Source organism: Bos taurus, chromosome 3, assembly GCF_002263795.3.
Source record: "Bos taurus isolate L1 Dominette 01449 registration number 42190680 breed Hereford chromosome 3, ARS-UCD2.0, whole genome shotgun sequence".
Lineage (NCBI taxonomy): Eukaryota > Metazoa > Chordata > Mammalia > Artiodactyla > Bovidae > Bos > Bos taurus.
The window spans coordinates 20,786,152-20,802,063 of NC_037330.1; the positions used below are offsets into that span (position 1 = coordinate 20,786,152).

The 15,912-nt window shown below is 42.3% G+C and overlaps 1 protein-coding gene and 1 long non-coding RNA gene across 2 annotated transcripts in view; one reads left to right on the plus strand and one right to left on the minus strand.

The window, feature by feature from the left end:
• Positions 1–4,520: 4,520 nt before the first annotated feature.
• Positions 4,521–5,198, minus strand: LOC112445952 (uncharacterized). Its single transcript, XR_003033966.2, has 2 exons — positions 4,920–5,198; positions 4,521–4,805 (listed from the first exon to the last, which is right to left on the minus strand). It is a non-coding gene; the product is annotated as an uncharacterized lncRNA (long non-coding RNA).
• Positions 5,199–5,654: 456 nt separating this feature from the next.
• LOC788142 (phosphodiesterase 4D interacting protein-like) overlaps positions 5,655–15,912 on the plus strand; it is a 64,066-nt gene continuing 53,808 nt past the window's right edge. Inside the window, exon 1 of the mRNA XM_010803059.4 lies at positions 5,655–5,734. The gene's annotated coding sequence lies outside the window, so the exon portion shown is untranslated. The remainder of the gene's footprint in view (positions 5,735–15,912) is intronic.

Consider the following 15,912-nt stretch of genomic DNA (forward strand, 5'->3'; position numbering starts at 1 on the left):
AGACATATCACAACCCTGGGCAAAGGTTGTTCAGTGTTCTTAACAAAATTTCCAACTCTAGGGTTGGGCCTTAAACCACTCGAATTTCTTTCTGGAGATTTAGATTTCATCTAGTTTAGCATGTCCACTTACACTCCCTATTATAACATGGAGAATAATGAGCAGAAGAAAGTCATACTGATTAACTTGTATATATATCAACCATAAGACTACTTCCAGCAAGGGAGCATATCCTTGTTTAATAGGCTTTTCACTTTTCTCCCTGCTGCAACATGAAAATCGAGTAACAATGATTTTGCCTATGCAAGCTGTCTTGTAGATGCCTTTTCCTGTGATGTCTTTGTAAATGTTTGAATTTTTATTTTCATGATTTTTTTACATTAATATCAAGGAACTGGGCGACAGAAATTATTCTTAAATGAATTTTCTTCAGAAACAACAAGTATGCCTAGAGAACACAATTTTAGAATTAGCAGTAAAGTTAACCAAGGCAGAATTTGAATTTAAATTCTTAGACTAGAGAAAAAAAGTAAGAAATCTTTTCATTTGGCTAAAGGAACTTCATGGTATTTATGATTGTGGAATCTGTTTAGGCTGGAAGGGGCATAATAGATAAATTTTTCTGGATTAGTGCATGGAAATCATTTATAATGGGAAACAGTAAAGTCCCAACTATTCTAAGAGTAAAACAAAACAAAGCAAAACAGCTGTGGCTATTTTTTTCTGACAGGAGAACATAGTAGTATGTACATGGATTACAAGCATGACTGAGTCTTTTAGATTGAGTTGTCAGATAACCATGTAGCAGGGCCCCACAGTAGCACAGAGATGTCAAAGTGACAGTGTAGGATAATGTAGCCTTAAAATCTTCTGAGTATGCCATCGTACAGTGTGTTAGTAGAGAGCAATGCGCAACCCAAGTGTCATACATGGTGGTCCTGAGTAAAGAAAAGGAGACTTTCACAGAATTTATATCTTCAGACTGCAAGTTTTCCACTAAATGCAGAGTATACAGAGATGAATTAAAAGTATCTTTATCTATAGACATGGTGATAAAATGTCAAAACACAAGAGTTAAGGAGAAAATTGCAGAAACAGAAAATTCTTTGCAAAGAAATAGAAATCAAGTTATGTCAGACTTCTCATTTGGACAACTTTAGTTATAAGAAGACAATGAATTGGTAGTTTTTAAAATCTAGGGAAAATAATTTTGAAACTAAATTTCTGTGTCCAACGAAACTATCATCTAAGTGTGGATTGACTTTTCAAGCCCTCCCTGAAAGAATTTCTGGAATTGTATTCCTGCAAGAATAAGAAAAGATTCTAAGAGGAAGATATGAGATACCAGAAGGGGGCCATGTGCCAGTAAAATGTATTGCTAAGTCTAAGTTCTGAAAATTTTCTTTAAGGCTTAGAATACTTGCTGTTTATTCATCCATCTAATTTCATTATTGAATGTCTTTATTGAGAAATTAGAAATCAAGTGATAGGAGAGAGATGAAATAAATGAATCAGAAAAGGCTCAACTAACAAAGGAATATAACACATATACCAAATTACCTGTAATAAAATTTTAAAAAGAAATGTGCTATAAAGATAGATACAAAGTGGTGCAGTGGTAAAAGAATCTGTGTTTTGCCCAAAGTTTAAACTTTCATCTCAGGTTCAAAGGATTTGTTAACAAAAGAAACTAATTGTCATACACAATTTCAATATTTAATAGAGAATTATCTAACTTACTTTCAATAAACAATCATTAAAAGGAAAGAGAAACAAAACAGCAGATACATAACCAAATTGGGTTTTTACCAACATCCAGACTCAAACAGCACTGGGAAGTCCCGTGTAACAGCAGCAATCTGAAACCCCCATTTGGGAAAAGGTCCTAGGCAGTGTCCACTCCACGGGTGAGACTTCAAAATTGCAGTTTGGGGGTTCCTACTTATAATCCCAGGCTGCAAACTGATAACATCATCTGTCTGTGAGCAAACTGCAGTTCTGGTGTCACGTTAATCTTTCACAATGCTGTATGTTTTATCTTGTGAGTGTTGATACTCTCTGGCCTGGGAGATTGGATCTCCAGAGCTCAGGAGAATTCCAAGACTCACTCCCTATTTTATATCTGATGCTGCCCAGCTGGCTGGTAACAGCCAGTGTACGTGCAGGCAGGCAAGTCAGGGACAAGTCAGAGGTCTGCTCTCCTTTCTTTGTTTCTGAAGCCTGAAAAAGACTACTTCCCTAACAGTGCCTGCAATGCTGGAGATACAGGAGATGCGGGTTCAATCCCTGGATCGGGAAGATCCCCTGGAGTAGGAAAGGGCAACCCACTCTCCAGTCTTCTTGCCTGGAAAATCCCATGGACAGAGCACGGAGGGCTACAGTGTAGGGTTGAAAAGAGTTGCATGTGGGATCAATTGTGAGGTTAGAGGTACAGGTGATGTTGTTTGTGATATCCTGGGTCACAACGAGAAGCGTTAATTTACTTTACCACCATGTTTGTATTGAAATCTCCCTCTGTTTTGATTACTGATTTAAGTTTGGATTTTAAGATTTTTGTTTAGGTAACTCTGATTACACAGTTTTTTACATTTACGGTCTCTCCTCCACATTTTGTCTACTATTTTAAAAAAACAAGAGTTCAAAACCATTAGTGACTTCAAATATAGATTCTTTTGGTCTGGATCCTAAAAATTAAAAAGAAAATCTGGACTTCAAATTCCAGATGATATTGACATGGTAGGGGGGTGAGAATGAAGAGAAATAAAACAAGCTAACTAATATTTGTGTTATACTCAGGAGGAGGATATAGATTATTATTCTAGAAGTTAGAAAAGTGTAAGTTTAAATACACCTGTACATACAAAATGTGTATGTATAAAAGTTGACTTATAAAAGTACTAAATATTTCATATTCCGAAAAGCAGAAATCCATTAAGCAGTGATCAAACCAGTCAATCCTAAAGGAAATCAACCCTGAATATTCCCTGGAAGGACTGATGCTAAAGGTGAGGCTCCGATACTTTGGCCACCTGATATGAGGAGCCGACTCACTGGAAAAGACCCTGATGCTGGCAAAGATTGAGGGCAGGAAGAGAAGGGGGCGACAGAGGATGCAATGGTTGGATGGCATCACTGATTCAATGCAAAAGAGTTTGAACAAATTCTGGGGGACAGTGAAGGGTAGAGAAGTCTGGCATGCTGCAATTCACAGGGTTGCAAAGAGTCAGACAGGACTTAGCAACGACAACAACAAAAAGAACTGTTTGCACTTGAAAGGTGACTGTAGGAAGAAAACTTCCAGTCGAATATGAAACCCATTTGCTAATTGTGTGTGTGTGGCGGGTGGGGGGTGGAGGGGGGGACAAAGCTTTTAAATTATACAATGTAAAAAAAAATTGTTTGTATCTAACACAGGTACACACACAAGTATATCCTCAAGAGTGCGTACACAAAGATTTAAAATAAGTCAACAATCAAGTGTTAATTATGTTAGCATAGATACATCTTTCTCAGGAATTAAGAGTAAATCAACAAAAACTTATTTGAAGATATAGAGGATTTGAAGAACATAGTTAACAAGATCAATCATAAGTGTACTATACCTGCACCGTTTTTATCTAATAGAGTACATTATATTGAAATTCACATGGAAAACTGATTAGAAACTGACCATGTGTGAGATGACAAATGAAAACAAGTGCTGAAAAAACTGAAGCCATACAAGATATATTTGCTAATCATAATGCAATGAAATAACTAAAAATACTATCCTTGATCTATACTGTTGAGGAAAAGCACGTCCGTCTAGTCAAGGCTATGGTTTTTCCTGTGGTCATGTTGGATGTGAGAGTTGGACTGTGAAGAAGGCTGAGCACCGAAGAATTGATGCTTTTGACCTGTGGTGTTGGAGAAGACTCTTGAGAGTCCCTTGGACTGCAAGGAGATCCAACCAGTCCATTCTGAAGGAGATCAGCCCTGGGATTTCTTTGGAAGGAATGATGCTAAAGCTGAAACTCCAGTACTTTGGCCACCTCATGGGAAGAGTTGACTCATTGGAAAAGAGTCTGATGCTGGGAGGGATTGGGGGCAGGAGGAGAAGGGGACGACAGAGGATGAGATGGCTGGATGGCATCATGGACTCCATGGACATGAGTTTGAGTGAACTCTGGGAGTTGGTGATGGACAGGGAGGCCTGGTGTGCTGCAGTCTGTGGGGTCACAAAGAGTCGGATACGACTGAGCGACTGAACTGAACTGCAAGATATCAAAATAAAAATTATATACTCCTTAGAAATAAAGTGAACATTACATTTTAAAACCTATATGAAGAGGTCAGAGGAAAATTCATAGCTTTAAAATGCATTTATGAGAAAATAAGAACTATTAAAAACAATGAGTTAAAGCTATTAAAAGCTAATAAAGGAATAATAAAACCCGAGGAAAGCAGAAAAAATAAATTAGGATAGAAATCAATGGAACAGACTTCCCCACTCCCCCAAAACAATTAAAATCATAATCTGATTCTTTGAAAGAAAATTCTTTAGTAAATTTAAGTTTGAAAGAAAAAGTACATAACTGTCAGCAACATTAGATACAGAAGTATTAAAATGGTATGTATATTTTGGTACAGAGATTCCTTCTCAGACTAGTAACTTCCCGTGTGTTCTGAAGCGGGCCTGGACTCGAGCAGAAGCTCCCGTGATCCCCAAATGCGTTTAGGGCCCTCCTACAGGCTGGAAGGTGAAAAACAACTCTTCTCCACACCCGGTTGCCTGTTCAGCTCCATAACTGTGCTTCGGTCTAGCCCTGGGGAATATAAGATAAGGGCCCAAGGGCTTCTCAGATGAAGCCTTGGTAAATCCAGCTGGCCCTGGGTGTTGTCCCTGCTGAGACTGAAAGCGAAGGAAAAAAAACTCCAACCTTCCTCCTCTCTCCCAGCCAGCTGCATCAGTCCCCTCTGGGGCCTCGTTCTCAGCCCCGGAAATGTCTTCCGGAATAGACAGGCCTTGGACCCTTCAGGGAGAAGCTCCACAGTTCCCAAAAGTATTTCAGAGCAGCCTGGGGGCTCCCTGCCCAGCAGCCTGCACACTCTGCCGGCCGAGGGTCCCTTCCTGGCTCTTGACGGTGACGGAACCAGCAGGGAAGTCATCAGTGCTCTACTGGACAGCCGCCTCGTACTCTCCACCTGCTCCCTCCCTGCTGCTGCCGCCGATTCCAGCCGCCTTTTTCTTTAGGTCTCGCCCAGATGGCTAGCGCTCCTCCCCTTCCGGTGACCCCCGGACCAGGTTTCAGCCGAGGCCGCGGCCACCGGCAAACTCCTGCGTGCCCCGCGCCTCCTGGCAACCCCAGCGCCAGACGGCGGCCGGGAGTGCAACCGGAACAGGCGGCCCGGGGTTGGCGCCACCGTCGCCGGGCCCAAGAGCGGGACAAAGCCGTCCCTGTCCGCCGACCCGACCATAGCTAATTTTTTGCATTTGCTGGCTCTGGGGAAGCAAATATTTGTCATGGGACTTTGGGGAGAGGTTGCAGAAAGCGTGCACCCTGCCAGCCTCTGCGCCGCCGGATCCCCGAGCCCTGACCCCAGTCTCTGGCGAGCTAAGGTCGCAATGTGCACAGGAGATCACAGGATGGCGCCAGCGGTCTTCCGAGGGATACCGTCGGAGCACGAAGAGGATTCCGCGTCATTCCTAGAGCTACCGCTTTAGTCTGTCCTTCCGGTAGCCCGGTTCTAGTAAGTAAGTGTGGAGCTAAAAAAAATGTTTTAATGACCGTTAGTGTAGCAGTTTTACAGTGGAATCTACTAACACCAGTTAGAAACAAATGATTGCAGATTTGCAACCGAGTGAAAATATGAATATGGATTTACAGTATCTAGTACTGTGATCGAAATCGCACATCCATGTGCCCCATGCACAGTGAGACCCATCAATACTAAACATGAGTCTGGAACAGAGAAGGGTTTATTACAGATTCATACAAGCAGATGGGTGGCTCATGTCCTAAGAACCCAAAGTTACTGAAAGCTTTCAGCATGTCCCTTTAAAATCAAAAGGTGAGGGATGGGTATGGTTAGCTGTTGCAGACTTCTGGGTGTCAGATCCTTTGTTCTCAAGGTCAGGTCATGGTCAGGTAATGATGTTCCTGTAAATCTCTACCAGATGAATGTTATTCTCTGTCCTGATGAGAAAGGCAAAGTCCCAAGGCACAACTTTTACCTTCCAAGGTCCCAGTCCTGGCTAAGAGGAGTCAGATCTCAGTTGGCAGCTCCTTCAGGGCCAGGTTCCCATATCCTGCCCAGCTATCATCCCAGAGGGAGTCAGGCATCCAACCCAAGTGGCCCTCAGTCTCCTCAGGCCATCCAAATGGGGAGACCAGGTCTCACAGACTATGACTCATACAGACGGCCACTGCTAGTGGGTCACAGAGACAGGGATGGGGAAGAGGTTCATTGCTTCTCAAGTCCTGGGCCTTGGCTAGTGGGGGCCTTGCTCCCTGGGCCCTCCAGCTCATCTGCTGGTCCAAGGCTGGGTAAACTGGAAGGCCTCCAGGAGAAGGCCTGCATCTGCCTCTTACCTCACTCTCTACCTGATGACCACTACCCCACAGACCCTTGACTGAATCACTTCCCCAGTGGTCCCTCATTGACAGTTACCGGTGGGCAGGGCCCAGCTCAGCGCTGACCAATAGCTTAGCAGGACAAGTATATGTTGCTCATTGACAGCTGGTTGCTTGTGGGCAGGGCCCGAGCTTGAGGCACCGAGCAATGGCGGAACAAGACCTGTTGCCTAGTAACAGGGTGCAGAGTAATGAGGCACAGCAATGCTAGGTGTTAAGGGCTGTGCTCATCCTGCTCTGTTGCAATTCCCCCCTTTTCTTTGATAATCCTTAATCTTGAGGATAACACGTGGATATGTCAGGAGGAAACCACTGAAGTGTAGTGCTGAAGCTGATGGTGATCTCCTTAGGAAATTGATCTAAGCCTTAGGAATGACTGCCCTTCTAAAGTAAAAAGACCAGCATCTGATGTCAAGTTTGCAATTCCAAACATACCATGCTGTTAGTCACTGCAAGATTGATCCCTAGTCCAATATTTGTCGTTTTTCTATTATAAATATTATAAATGCAGAAAATGTGAAAGAAGAAAACAAAATAATTCACCACTCAAAGAAAGTCAGTATTAAAATGTGGAGAATTTCCCTCTTGTCATTTTTCTATGCACATTTTAGCATAATTATGTTTGTGTGTTATATGTAAAGATTTTACAGTCTGTTTTTTTTTTTCAGTTTAAAGTGATAGTATAGTATTTCTCCATGTTTTTTTTCCGCAGGTTATCCACATATATTAGCAAAATCCATTTACCAAACAAACACTAGCACCAAAAAAATGAGACTTCCACCCATTGCGAAGGGAATATCCCAACCAATGTTCCACCACAGGCGAAACCCAGCTCAATAGGGAAGGGTACCTGATGTCATCACATGCTAGCTCCATTATTCAAAGACATCTCAACTAACCAGTGAAAATCCTGATTCACAAACATACAACATGCAAATAACAAATGTGGTCCCACGCACAGAAGGACAAACCAGAGTGGCCCAACCCAAAATGATACACACAAAAACACAAACAACAAAGAAGCTGCAGTCACACAGACAGATAATTAGAGAAAGTGAGTCTAAAATTCCACTTCCACTACCAGAGGTCTCCAGAGTAGCCCAGCTCTCAAAAGAGAACAGACCCAAAATGGCTGACTTATAGAGTGGACAGAATTACTAGCTTGTGCAAGCTTGAGTGACTTACTCCAGGTGACACCAAATGTGGACCATAGCTCTGGATGTTTCTTTGCTCCAAACAGCCTTGTGCCTTGGGGCAGCTGGTGCCTGTAAGGGAGAGTCCCTTCCATTTCCCCAGAGCAAAATGAACTCCAGCAGCTGCTGAGTACTTGGGAAGGGGCTGCCCCTGGCCAGGATCAACCTGCCCTGGGCACAGACGTCCTGCCCCAGTCACCATAAATTGTTACTGAAATCTCACATCCGTGTGCCTGATGCACAGTGAGGCCTATCAGTACTAAACATGAGTCTGGAACACAGAAGGGTTTAAAATACCAATTTGCCTTCAACTTCTCCAATGGCTCAGTGGTAAAGAATCCATCTGCAATGCAGGAGACCAGGGTTCGATCCCTGGGTTGGGAAGGTCCCCTGGAGAAGGGCAGGGCAGCCCACTCCAGTAGTCTTGCCTGGAGAATCCCATGGACAGAGGAGCCTGATGGGCTACATCCATGGGGTTGCAGAGTTGCACACGACTGAAGACACACTACACACTTGTTTTACTTGAAGCTATAATGTTGAATCTGTTAGAAGTAAAAGACTTTTCAAGTTTTTAAAATCATGCTGCCTGTTCAACTAAGAAACAAGACTGAGTCATGATGAATGAAGATCAACCCCTTCCCTTTACTGAAATGATGCAGGGAGACATGGCTCTTTTGAAATTAGTTGGTATTTCCCAGCATGCTTTTGGCATAGCTTAAATACTCTGTGATTGCATTTATGCTGTTGTCACAATATTTCCAGCTCCTTGTTTTTGCTTACTTTAGGATTTCACATCCTCTTTGTGGCTGGGTGTAACACAAAGTTCTGACCCAAGCATTGGAAGTTGAAGTGTTGGTTGTGACTTCTGGGCTAGAGCATTTAATTCCTGGTTTGAGATGTTCCAAAACTCTTTTTCATTCTGGCACAGACAACTGGCCTTCTCCCTCCCTCTCAGCTGACCCTAGAGTAAATATGAACAACAAAACTTTATTGGTGTAAGGTGCTGGGATTTTGGAGTTGTTTAAACCCCCAAACAACGTGTTACAGATTTGCATACAGCCTAATTCATAGATGACTAGATTAGGTATGGGCTGTGCATGTTTGTTGTCCCAGATGAGATAATTTGCTGCTGTTATCAGGTAGTAAAGAATTCATCTGCCAGTGCAGGAGATGCAAGAGATTTGGGTTTCATCTCTGAGTTTGGGAAGATCCCCTTGGGTAGGAAATGGCAACGCATTCCAGTATTCTTGCCTGGAAAACTCTGTGGACAGAGGAGCCTAGTAGATTACATTCCATGGGGTCGCAGGGTCAGACACAGCTGAGTGACTAAGCATGCACAAGGTTGTTATCAAGTATTTCTTACTTACACTTTCTTTGCCTTGCTCTCAGAGGACTTTTGCTGCAGAGCCAAGCCTTTTTTTTTTTTTTAAATAATAATGCAAGGAAGCAAAGTCTTTGACTAAAAATTGTTGTGAAATCTGCCCTACCTCTCTATAGTATACTAGGATTCAAAACATCTCAACATGGGCCCACTGTGGTTTTGAATACCTGACTTGGCACCTAACTCCCATAAGTATGAGACAGAGAAAGATGAAAATTACCTCTGGTTTGTATAATAGTTCTTTTGTCTCTTTGGAATCCCCGGGGTAGTATATCATGATTCGGGATGGGTGAGAGCTACCCATCTTTCACCCGCTTTTCTTTTGTAAACTAGGAGAAGGATGAGTGGGAAAGAAGAGTTTTAAAAGGATGAACCAGCTTCAGCATTTACAGCAGGCATGTTCTTAGGCTGCACAAATGTAATGAAAGGGTGCATATGGAAATTGATGATTAGGGGATGAGTTTCTTAAACTATCGTTGCCAAGGTACCTGTTAGGACATCTTTATATATATCCCTGTGAGTTCGTACAGCCTTCGAGGACACCTATGCTGGTGAGTGAAGCAATCCATGTGTATGACAATAGGGAGTGGTGGTGACTGTAGAAAATAAAATGCCATACGGTGCTTGTTTTACCCGTATTGAAGAAAATCATATTGACCCATTTCTTGATTCTGCAAATAAAATTAGTAGGCTTACATTTCTTTTTAATTAATTTATTTTTGGCTGCACTAGGTCTTCGTTGCTTTGCAAGGGCTTTCTCTAATTGTGGTGAGTAGGAGCTACTCTTCCATACAGTGCGAAAGCTTCTCATTGTGGTGGCTTTTCTTGTTGCAGGGCTCAGGCTCTAGGCGCACGGTTTCGATTGTTGTAGCCCGTTAGCTCATTAGTTGCGGCTCCTCGGCTCTAGAGCACAACCTCAGTAATCGTGGCACTGGGGTTTAGATGCTCCGCAGCATGTAGAATCCATGACCAGGGATCGAACTCATGTCCCCTGCATTGGCAGGAGGATTCTTATCCACTGCTCCACCAGGGAAGTCCCCAGGCTTGCATTTTGTGTCTAATATTAACTAGTGAAATTCTAAACCCTGACTAAAATGCAAGCCTGTGTAACTCATAAAAGTATAATCAGAAAAAAAAAAAAAAAAGAAAATATTCTCTTGCTTACAGCTAGAAGGAGAGACAACATTTTTGCTTCATAGGACAGCTCAAAAAATTCCATTTGAGAAGGTGTTAAACCAAGAACATTCACAGGAATATCAAGCTTATTCTCCTGTCCAAAATGGAGGTGTGGTGCAATTATTTTTAATGTTTTGTTCTCTGTTACAAGAAGTGTGTCCCTAAACATGTTATTTGAATGTCTTATGAGACTCCAAAGGCTTTACAATTGTTGTAGCGACCTACAAACTGCTCAGGTTGGACTTTCTGGAAGCAGAGGCTGAGACATTGTTTGGGGTGAAGTGAAGTGAAGTTGCTCAGTTGTGTCCGACTCTTTGCAACTCCATGGACTGTAGCCTATCAGGCTTCCTCCTTCCAGGGGATTTTCCAGGCAATAGTACTGAAGTGGGGTGCCATTTCCTTCTCTAGGGGATCTTCCCGACCCAGGGATTGAACCTGGGTCTTCTGCATTGTAGAGAGATGCTTTACCATCTGAGCCACCAACAAGATGATTATTAGGGATGAACCCTTATGAAAGGAAGAATGAGGACATAGGATTGGGCAGAAGAAGAAATCAGATTGCAGTGTAGGCTTTGATGGACCCTCTAAGGAGCTCTGGAGCAAGTGCTGCTCCTAATAAGTTATTTGAAAAAGGCCAGGTGCAATGGTGTGTATATTATGCCAACATTTGCTTACAAAGGGACATAGAAGAAAGAATGCCTTCTTTCATTTGCCTATGAAAGCATAAAAATCTCTGAGATGACAGAAAACAACCAATAGAAATTATCTTTGGAAAGGACATTAGAAGGTGCTATGGACTGAGTGTTCATGTTTCTTCCCAAATTCATATGTTGAAATCTTATTCCCAACGTGATGGATGGTATTAGGAGGTGAGGGGTGTTAGGCCGTGGTATTAGGCCGTGGGTGGTATTAGGGGTGTTAGGCTGATGGTATGAGGCCAGGGGTGAGGGGTGATTGAGTCATGATGGTGGAGTCCTCATGGGTGGTTATTTAGTGCCCTTATGAAAGAGACCCCAGACAGCTCCCTCACCCCTCTGCATATGAGGACACAGAAAGAAGATAGTCATCTATAGATCAGGATTTGGGCTCTTCAGTTCAGTTCAGTCACTTAGTCGTGTCTGACTCTTTGCGACCCCATGAACTGTACTGCCCATCACCAACTCCTGGAGTCCACCCAAACCCGTGTCCATTGAGTTGATGATGGCATCCAACCATCTCATCCTCTGGGTCCCCTTCGTCTCCTGCCCTCAATCTTTCCCAGCATCAGAGTCTTTTCAAATGAGTCAGCTCTTCACATCAGGTGGCCAAAGTATTGGAGTTTCAGCTTCAACATCAGTCTTTCCAGTGAACACCCAGGACTGATGTCTTTTAGGATGGACTGGTTGGATCTCCTTGCAGTCCAGGGGACGCTCAAGAGTCTACTCCATCACCACAGTTCAAAAATATCAATTCATCTGCGCTCAGCTTTCTTTGTAGTCCAACTCTTACATCCATACATGACTACTGGAAAAACCATAGCCTTGACTAGATGGACCTTTGTTGGCAAAGTAATGTATCTGCTTTTTAATATGCTGTGTAGGTTGGTCATAACTTTCCTTCAAAGGAGTAAGCATCTTTTAATTTCATGGTTGCAGTCACCATCTGCAGTGATTTTGGAGCCCAGAAAAATAAAGTCTTCCACTGTTTCCACTGTTTCCACTGTTTCCCCATCTATCTGCCATGAAGTGATGGGATCAGATGCCATGATCTTAGTTTTCTGAATGGCGAGCTTTAAGCCAACTTTTTCAATCTCCTCTTTCACTTTCATCAAGAGACTCTTTAGTTCGTCTTTACTTTCTGCCATAAGGGTGGTGTTATCTGCATATCTGAGGTTATTAATATTTCTCCTGGCAATCTTGATTCCAGCTTGTGCTTCCTCCAGCCCAGCGTTTCTCATGATGTACTCTGCATATAAGTTAAATAAGCAGGGTGACACTATATAGCCTTGATGTACTCCTTTTCCTATTTGGAACCAGTCAGTTGTTCCATGTCCAGTTCTAACTGTTGCTTCCTGACCTGCATACAGGTTTCTCAAGAGGCAGGTCAGGTGGTCTGGTATTTTCATCTCTTTCAGAATTTTCCACAGTTTATTGTGATCCACACAGTCAAAGGCTTTGGCATAGTCAATAAAGCAGAAATAGATGTTTTTCTGGAACTCTCTTGCTTTTTCCATGATCCAGCAGATGTTGGCAGTTTGATCTCTGGTTCCTTTGCCTTTTCTAAAATCAGCTTGAACATCTGGAAGTTCACGATTCACATATTGCTGAAGCCTGGCTTGGAGAATTTTAAGCATTACTTTACTAGCGTGTGAGATGAGTGCAATTGTGCGGTAGTTTGAGCATTCTTTGGCGTTGCCTTTCTTTGGGATTGGAATGAAAACTTACCTTTTCCAGTCCTGTGGCCACTGCTGAGTTTTCCATATTTGCTGGCATATTGAGTGCAGCACTTTCACAGCATCATCTTTCAGGATTTGAAATAGCTCAACTGGAATTCCATCACCTCCACTAGCTTTGTTCGTAGTGATGCTTTCTAAGGCCCACTTGACTTCACATTCCAGGATGTTTGGCTCTAGGTGAGTGATCACACCATCGTGATTATCTGGGTCGTGAAGCTCTTTTTTGTACAGTTCTTCTGTGTATTCTTGCCACCTCTTCTTAATATCTTCTGCTTCTGTTAGGTCCCTACCGTTTCTGCCCTTTATTGAGCCCATCTTTGCATGAAATGTTTCCTTGATATCTCTAATTTTCTTAAAGAAATCTCTAGTCTTTCCCATTCCATTGTTTTCCTCTATTTCTTTGCATTGATCACTGAGGAAGGCTTTCTTATCTCTCCTTGCTATTCTTCGGAACTCTACATTCAAATGGGTATATCTTTCCTTTTCTCCTTTGCTTTTCGCTTTTTGTCTTTCCACAGCTATTTGTAAGGCCTCCTCAGACAGCCATTTTGCTTTTTTGCATTTCTTTTTCTTGGGGATGGTCTTGATTCCTGTCTCCTATACAATGTCATGAACCTCCATCCATAGTTCATCATGCAGTCTGTCTATCAGATCTAGTCCCTTTAATCTATTTCTCACTTCCACTGTATAATCGTAAGGGATTTGATTTAGGTCATACTGAGTGATCTATTGGTTTTCTCCACTTTCTTCAATTTCAGTCTGAATTTGGCAATAAGGAGTTCATGATCCGAGCCACAGTCAGCTCCCGGTCTTGTTTTTGCTGACTGTATAGAGCTTCTCCATCTTTGGCTGAAAAGAATATAATCAATCTGATTTCGGTGTCGACCATCAATCTGTAAGCACCTTGATCTTGGATTTCCCAGCCTCCTGATCTATGAGAAATAAATTCTGCTGTCTACAAGCGACCCAGCCTATGGTATTCTTTTATAATAGCACAAACAGACGAAGACAAAGGGCTTGGAGTCTGAGATGGAAGGAGATTTTTGTACATTTTGGATTTGAGTATATATTCAAAAACAAAAAAAATTATTATAAATAGATAATGTGATACTAAATATTCAATAAATAGTCTTAGCTATTCTGAAAAAAGCATTGGGTTAAAAACATGTAAGACTTTGATTTGTCCTGATGATATTAAATTCTGAAAGATTTAAGTAAAATTACTAGAATTTTTGTCTTTATAGGTGGTAAAAGACCACTTAGGTTTGTTTACCAAGATATATCTGATTATAAATCTTGAATATGTACCCATGCATTAAGTTATTATTAGTTGACAAGATAGTGGCCAAATGAATTTGTTGCACATGATCTGGAGCCTAAACTTGGTTTCCAATGCACTTTCTGAAGGGAATTGGTAAAACATACTTCCTATATCCTCCAGTAAGTAAAAGCTGATGTCAGCTTTTACAGAAGCACTTCTGGGTATCCCTGGATGCTAATACACACAGCAGAGGAACCTTTAAGAATCAGAGGCATTTTGGAGAACTGCCTGCAGGAAACATCTCAAGTGTACAGAGGGGCATGAGACTGACATGGTAGCACACAAACCACAGGAAACAGAATGGCTCCTTTCCAGTGATCATGCATGCTCCAGAGACTGGAGTCAGCAACCATCTCTTGACTTTTTTCAGCTGTGCCTCTCCCTGCAAACTGAAAACTGGTGTGAAGATTCAAGTTGATCAGTGTATTTGTCTTTGTGTCTGAAACAAATTGGATTTAGTGATTCAAAATATGAGACCATGAGGTCAAGTTTCCCTGTGGATGCCTGTTGATTTGTCTCTAGAGCAGACCTAGAGAATCTTTCACTTTCCTTCCTGTGGTTGCCTGGTCCCCTCATACATAGGCTTTAACCAAAGGTGGAGGATGATGAACAAAAAAGGGATCTAGGTCCTTTGGGCCTCTCTCTCTCCAGTAGGAGCCAGTGATTTCTGTATGTTTCCACAGTGGATGGAATAAAAATAAAGAGGAGTGAGCCCTTAGAGAGATTGGGCAAGTGCTAGGGAGACGGCCGTTAACCCCTGTAGAGAAATTGTAGGGCTGTACACCCACCTGGAGAAAGGGGGAGGCGGCATCAGACCTCGACCAGACCCAGCACCAAGGCTTGCGGACCAGGCAGGTGTGCCTCCGTCTGGATCCCAAGAGCCTGTTTCCAGCTATACACTAGAAATGAGGGTACATGGAGGTACAGATTGTTCAATCAAGAAACTAACTGAGTCAGATCCATTTTTTAAGTATACTAAAGTATATATGAGAAAATACTGTGGCAACGATACAAGCATGGAAAACTCCGGATAGGAAGCACAAAAGAAAAGCATGGGGAAGAAGGAAGTACTTCCAGATATGTTAACGATGATCAACTTCATTACAATTCCCGCCAGGTCTGTATCCATGTCTACCCCCAACTTTCCGTCTCCAGGGAGCCCTATTCCTGAAATTCCATCCACCTAGTGAGGGTAGAATGTAACTGTCTCCTCTGAGTGTGACTGTCACTTCCTGCTTCAATTCCCAATTCCTCAGTCTAGAGTCTTCTACAGACAGTCTCTCCAGAGAGGGTCTTTGGGCCTCTTTCCTATGGAACTAATTCCCTGCAATTCTAATTTCTGTTTCTACAGTCCATAAGACCAAATATGGGTAAACAATAAGGCTCCTATGATGATCTATGACCATTTCTTTTAATACAACTGTTGGAGTTATATTTATATTGAGATGACAATTACTGTACTTTTTTTCTTAAGATGAAGGGGAGAAGGACATTCTCATTGTCCACAGACTAAGGAAGCAGGGGGCTATGGTGCTCTTCCATCTGCTTCAAGTCTCAAGTCTCTGATCACAGAGAGGTTATGAGAAAACCTCAAAGGAAAGGGCAAAAGTGATACACCCATTTTTCATCATGAGTCTCTTCCTTGTATCTCTTTGAGGTGTATGCAATACAGAAAAGTCATCAAGGGACCACCCAGACACCAAGAAGTATGAACTCTCTCATTCTCAGTCACCCAGATTCATTTGTGGGTTATAGTTCTTCTTTTTTTTGTTTATACTGTTTCCTCTTGTCTC